At 37.9% G+C, this 7,161-nt stretch overlaps 1 pseudogene; it reads left to right on the plus strand.

Moving 5' to 3' along the window:
- The first annotated feature begins 3,320 nt into the window (after window positions 1-3,320).
- Window positions 3,321-5,015, plus strand: LOC127680294 (Kruppel-like factor 18; annotated as a pseudogene).
- Window positions 5,016-7,161: the final 2,146 nt, after the last annotated feature.

Consider the following 7,161-nt stretch of genomic DNA (forward strand, 5'->3'; position numbering starts at 1 on the left):
GTGTCTGGGTTTGGTGGCTGCATATGGGATTCATCTCCAGGTAGAGCAGTTTCTGGATGGCCTTTCCTGGAGTTTCTGTTTAACTCTTTGTCCCTGTATTTCCTTTAGACAGGAACAATTTTGGGTTAAAATTTTTGGAGATAGGCATGTTGCCCATCCCTCAATAGGAGGATACCTAGCCTCTGGTAATGGACTCTACAATTTCTCCCTTCCCTTTGTTGGGTATTTCAGCTAATATCATCCCCATTGGGTCCTGGGAGCCCCTTGCTTTCCTGGCTTCTGAGACTTTCTGGTGGTTACCCCATGTTCTCCATCCTCTATTACTATACACCTCTCTTCAAGTTCCTGATGATCTGTACTTCTCCTGTCTCTTCCCATACCTGATTATGTCTCCCTTTTTATCCCTTCCCCTTCCTTCCTTCTTCCATAGTTCCCTACCATGCTCTACCTCCACTGATTATTTTATTCCCCATTTTAAATAAAACTGAAGCACTCACACTTTGATCTTCCTTCTTTTAAAGCTTCATAATGTCCTGGAATTGTATCTTGAGAATTCCAAGCATTTTGCCTAATCTAAACTTATCAGAGACTACATACCATGTGTGTTCTTTTGTGATTGGTTTACCTCACTCAGGGTGATATTTTCTAGTAACAATCCATTTCCCTGTAAATTTCATGAAGCCATTGTTGAATAGTACTCCATGGCATCAATGTACCTCATTTATTGTATCAATTCCTTAGTAGAGGGACATCTGGATTGTTTCTAACTTGTAGCTATTAAAAATAATTCTGCTATGAACATAGTATAACACATGTCCTTGTTATATATTGGGCCATATTTTGGGTATATGCCAAGGAGTGGTATAGCTGGGTCCTCAGGTAGTAGTATTTCAAATTTTCTGGGGAACTGCCAGACTGATTTCCAGGGTGGTTGTATCAGCTTTCAACCCCACCAGCAAAGGAGGAGTGATTCTCTTTCTCCAAGTCCTTGCCAGCATCTACTATCACCTTAGTTTTGGTCTTAGCTATTCTGATTGGTGAGATGTTGAATTTCAGAGTTGTTTTGATTTGCATTTTACTGATGACTAAGGATATTGAACATTTCTTTAGGTGCTTCTTAGCCATTTGAGATTCCTCAGTTAAGAATTCTGTTTATTGTTGTACCCCATTTTTAAATAGGGTTATTTCATTCTCTGTGGACTAATTTATTTATTGAATATATATATAATGGATATAGAGAGAGTGGGCAGGCATGACTTGTCCTTGATTTTGCTGAAATTGCTTCAATTTTCTCTCTGTTTAGTTTGATGTTGGCTACTGGTTTGCTTTTACTAGGTTTACGTGTGGGCCTCATTCTCAAGCTCCAATATTGTTCTGATTCTCCACCTTCAACATTATCTTTGAGGAAGATCAGGGTAAATCCCACCAGTTACTATGTTATTTCTTAGGGCATGAAGAAAAGTCCAGTTTTCTCCTATTTGGACTTATGAAAACGATTTCAAGGACATGTTTCAAGCCACATGTTTCAAGCCAACTATAGATGATTTTATTGTCTTCCCGTATTTTTTATTGTTACTTAATAATAATATTTTTGAGACAGGGCTCTTTGTGTAGTCCTGGCTGTTCTGGAACTCATTCTGTAGACCAGGCTGGCCTTGAACTCAGAAATCCACCTGCCTCTGCTCCCAAGTGCTGGGATTAAAGGCATGTACCACCACCGCCTAGCATTATTTTAATCATAAGCATAAAAATATAAAATATCTTAAAACTGAGGAATGTAGAATGGTATCAATTAGAGAGTAGCCTGCAACTATGTTGTATGATAATGCTAAGAAATAGAGGCCTTGGCCAGTTTTCTGGCAAATATTTTCAATCTCTGCAATTATGAAATTAGGGGCAAAAAAACACTGGTTTTGAGACCAGATTCAAGTAGTAAAAGACTTTTGTAAAAACACATTGTCTTGGAACATCCTGGAATCTTTTTGGTGGGAAGAGGTCCCCAGTTTCCAGGAAGAGGAGACAGGATGGATGTTGAGCTAAACACCTAATAAGTGTTTTATTAAGTGATACCTATGCAAAGATACCATCACAAAAACACCAGAGGATAATTTTTGGAGCATTTTCTAATTGGTGAAAAAGTAGAAGATTTTACTGGCATTGGCCAAGATTTACTTTCCTGTATTAAAAGTTTCTGAATTAATTTCCAGAGTATACCTATCCATCAAAACTTCACACTTATTTTTTCAATACTACATGTTGTGCCAAATCATATTGATGGTAATGATGAAGATGGTAATTATGATGTGATATGATTTCTCTTTTTTCATTCTTTTTCTCTTTCTCTCCTTTTTCTTTCTTTCTTTCTTTCTTAAATATTTGATTTCATCATTCCATTTTTTAAATTTAAAATTAATTTTTTCTCTCATTTTGTCCATCCTTATACCAGGTTCCATGAGCTGTGAAGATATAATCCTAGACAATCTATTCCTATTGTCAGTATGCTGACAGTGAAACTCTCTCTTAGCATTAGTCTATGTTATTTGAGACACTCGATGGGACCCCATAGAACAAGGACACTACAGAATGCAGCAGATTCCTTCCCCAGGGAGACTTGCCTGGTTCCAAAATTGACCATACCAGATCCTTTATCCGCCATTATTGAGATTACTGTCATGTGATCTATAACTCTGCACTGCAAGAGATTTCAACAACAGCTTAAATTTTCTCTTCATTCACTCTCTTCATTCACAATAACCCCCACCTGACTTTTACTGCTCCTTTCCAAACCCACCACTATCCCATTAACAAATCCTATTCCACATTCTCTCCCATGATGGATGAAGGCAACCATGTAAATCCACATTGGCCATTAAGCAAATAGTAGGTAAACGAACACCCAAAGAACCTAAAGAGTCTTGGCCAACAGGAGCACCTTCTGAATTCTAAAAGCCTGGGATGAGGTGTTTTAGCAAGTTCTCTAGATATGAGGCCCTATCAATTAAAAGGTATGGCCTACCAAATTGTAGACTCAGAAGGTATGACCACATCAGGATGAGCTTTATAAAAGGAGAACCCAGAGCCATGGAGCTAAGTTTTGCTCACCCATTCAAACTTCATCAGAGCCAATGAAGGTGTGAAGCCCTGGCTTCCAGCACACATTCTCTGCCTTCTAATGTCTACCATGTAACTTCTGTCAGTTTCCTGAATGTGAGTATTCTCAAGGACTTTAAGCTCTCATAACTACCTAGTTCAGACCAGTGTTCTCCTTTACCCAACAGTGGAAGAACTTGGGGATTTCCAAGGCCTTCTGTGAAGCCTATATGGAGATGGCAGAAAACACAGTTGCTTCCCAGCCAGGATCCCGGAATACCCAGACTTCCCCTGTGGGGTCCAGCCAGCTTGTTTCAGGTCAGAGCTCAGAGATGCCTACCTCGAAACAAACAGTGATGGCATCTACGTCCTATAGCAACCAAGATGCAGCTTGTACTCTGAGTTCAACAGCACACCTGGGAGAAGCCAATGATTTCCAGTTTGGAGAGCCAAGTGAGACCTCTTTTTGGTACCAGCAAGTTGTGTCTGCTGAGCAGAAAATCTCCCCTGCAGGCCCTCAGCACATGCAGCTCAACAGCACCCCGAAGACATGCCTCTCTCATTCCCAGAAGAGAGCAGTACTTGACACCAGGGATACTCTCTACAATGAAGGCTACTGGATGAGGACACTGAACTCTGACCAGAATCTTTTGATCCCATATATAGCCATTTGTGAGAATCCCAGGATTACTTTTGGTAATCATCAAATGGTCCTTTCTGGAAGCCATGCAGTACAGGGCCCAAATGTGGATCACTCCCTTGCTTCTGCACATGACCAGACCTTCAGTGGTGAACCTGAGATGACTTTCAATGGTTACCAGACCTACTACAATGAGATGACACCCAGGAATGGAGGGCATCTCACTCTATATGGAAATCAGATGACATCACCCAGTTATAGCCAGGCCCTTCTTCCCAATCAGATCATAAATTCTTTTCTCAACAGAATACTTTGGGGAATCACCAGGAGAGCCCAGTAGCTGATAATGAATACTATGGAGATCAGATGATACTGCCAAATGGAAAGCAGGCTTACTATGAGCCTCAGATGAGAGCTAACTGTGACCAAACAAATGACCAAATGAAATCCTTCAGTGGTCAGAATGTCTGCAAAGGTCAGGAGAATCTCCTCAGTGGTGAGCACTCTCTCTCTGGGTATTAGACATCAGGGTACAGATGTGACCAGGATTTGATTGTGAATCACCAGGTAACAAGTCCAATTGGTGGCCAGTCTCTCTATGACTTTCAGAAAGCAACCTCCAGTTTTGACACAACATTTTATGGGTCTAAGGTGACAACATCCAGTCCAGAAGAGAACCTGACTAGCCATTCAAAGACAAGTCCCAGTTCTGAAGAGATATTCTCCTTGGGTCCGATGAAGACCTCTGTTGATGAAAATGTCTACCCAAGTCAGAATGGAACACCCAATCTTGAAGAAAGCCTTAATCGTCAGGTGACTTCACTTAGTCACCAAGCCCCACATGTGGATGAATCCTCATATCCTTCAAGTTCCCCTTTGGCCCAAAGACAACCTCTGGAAAACTCTTCAGCTTCCAGTTTGGCCGAGGGACAGGATACAGAGATGAAGTTAGACCCCAAGACCGACAGCCCAGTGTCCCAGAAGAACCCTCATCCTTTGAAGAGCTTCTCCTGTACCTACAAGGATTGTCAGAAATCATAAAAAATGTCTCACCACCTCAAAAACCACATGGAGAAACACACAGGTGAGAAGGATTATGCCTGTGATGAGCCTGGATGCAAATGGAAATTTTTCCCCTCAGAAGATCTCAAGAGACACAAGCAAAAGCACAGTGGGGAGAGGCCCTACCCCTGTGACATGTGCAACAAAAACTATTCCAGACTGTATTATCTCAAAAAAGCATCTGAGGAGCCATACTTAAGCATCACCCACCACTGCTAAGTGACTGTCCACAAGTAATATCTTCTCTTAAAAAGCTTTATTGTTTCCTGCCTACAACTCTTTCAACAACAAATAGGTTTTAATGTTTGTAGAAACAAACAAAGGAACAAATATTTAGAATATGAAAGTGAGCATGTAATCCCCAGTCCTCTTATTTTACAGGGGGTAATCTTAATATACCCTTTTCAATGAGAATATAACCATATTTCTATATCAAATTTTGGCTTATTTTAGTTTGGACTAAGATGATATACAAATATAAAAATTTAAGACATTGCTGAAAATATCATTGTACACTGAATATTTCTCCCATGGTTATCTTTACCCTTGAATTTTGTTTAGTTTTAGTTATGTATGCCAGTTAAGCTATTTGACAATTGCATAAATTAATACTATGATTGACACAATTTGTACTGTTATATTTGGTTGAGAATGTGTTCATAAAGATACTTATTCATTTTTTCTGGTTTCATAATTGCCGAGTTTCTTAAAAGATCTATCCTTCTTCTATTTTAACAGAATATAAACTGAGATGTCTAAAATCACTTATGAATTTCTAGTTGATTATAGGCATCATTATTTGGTTCCAGTGACTTTTTGTTTTGTTAATAAAAAGGAAAACCCAAACTGTGGATTACTTACATGATAGAGAGCAGAACAAGCTTTGGTTTTAGTCATAAAATGGAGGAAAATGAAAACAGTTCCTGTGCTTTTTGGAGAGTGAGAATGAGGAAGGGCAACACAAGTTGGAAGAGTGAGCTCAGGAAGAGTGACTGTAGCTTGCTGCTCCTTCCTCATCTCCTGCCTTATTCAGTGGGAAGACGGAGGCCAGTTTGACTTAGCTTGTTATTTGTCATCTATTGTTCTATTCTGTCACTGACTTTTCATTTTTGATTAAAAGAAAACCTTTTTCTTAATTACCGGAAAGAATAAATTATCAGTAATCTCAAAGAAGAAGGAAGCTAGTCATACAGAAAGAAGAAACTAGTTTTAATTTCTGTAACCTGCAATTAAAAACAAAGAATGGATTAGAAGCAAGATAAGGACCTCAAACGGGGCTGTAGAGATTCCTGAAATCATAAGAGACCTCTGGAGAGTTTTTAAGTATAGATGGTTAATCTAGCTATTTTTATTGCTTTATACAATAACATCATTGTCAATGTGTTATCATGATTGCAAATGTTAAAGATTATTTTAAGAATTGCCAATTTTTGTTTCAATATACTATGAATAGAACAACAGCTAGTTCAAAATAATTATATAACAGATGTATATATTCTCACTGTCACAGGAAGAAAATAATCACTCTTCAAATCAGGTAAAAATATCAGAAAACTTCAAACTACCAAATTAATATAAATATAAAATTTTAAATAAACAAATGAATTTTCATATTTGAAATGGTATCAGGTAAAACTATTTGAATATACTCATTTATATGTATAAGATTACTTTTCAAAATATTTCAAGCAAAAATTGTAGGAGAAATAATTAAAACTATGAACATATATATTTTTGTGAAACCCATGACTGTGAGTTAAGGTACTTAATTTTAATTTGTAAAACAGTAAGGGCATATAGATGTTAGATCGTCAGAAATATTTGCATTTATAGGAGGAATCCTTTGTATATATTAATAGAAATATTATTTTACAGTATCTAAAATTCAGAACAAACAAAACAAAATGATCTCCTCAATAACAAAAACCTCAACTGGCACGAAGAGGAGAAAACCTCCAATAAAATTCTTTTCTCACAATCAATGGACTAACAGAAAGGTACCAGGTGCCACTAAAAGCATCTTAACAGAATAGATAAACTTTGTATGACACTTATGTTTGTCTATCTAAATACAAATATAAATACTTAATGCCCAAAGATTTCAATGAGGAGAATAAACACATTACCTTCTGACACACTGTAAATGGAGAAGCACGAATCTGATTTTCCCTACGTGGATTATATACTCAGAGAATTCAGTAAGCGTACTATTCAGCCATTAGAAACAATGAATTCATGAAATTCTTAGGCAAATGGATGGCGCTAGAGAATATCATACTAAGTGAGGTAACCCAGACTCAAAAGGTGAATCATGGTATGCACTCACTAATAAGTGGATATTAACCTAGAAAACTGGAATACCCAAAACA

The sequence above is a fragment of the Apodemus sylvaticus genome, chromosome 3 (genome assembly GCF_947179515.1).
Source record: "Apodemus sylvaticus chromosome 3, mApoSyl1.1, whole genome shotgun sequence".
Lineage (NCBI taxonomy): Eukaryota > Metazoa > Chordata > Mammalia > Rodentia > Muridae > Apodemus > Apodemus sylvaticus.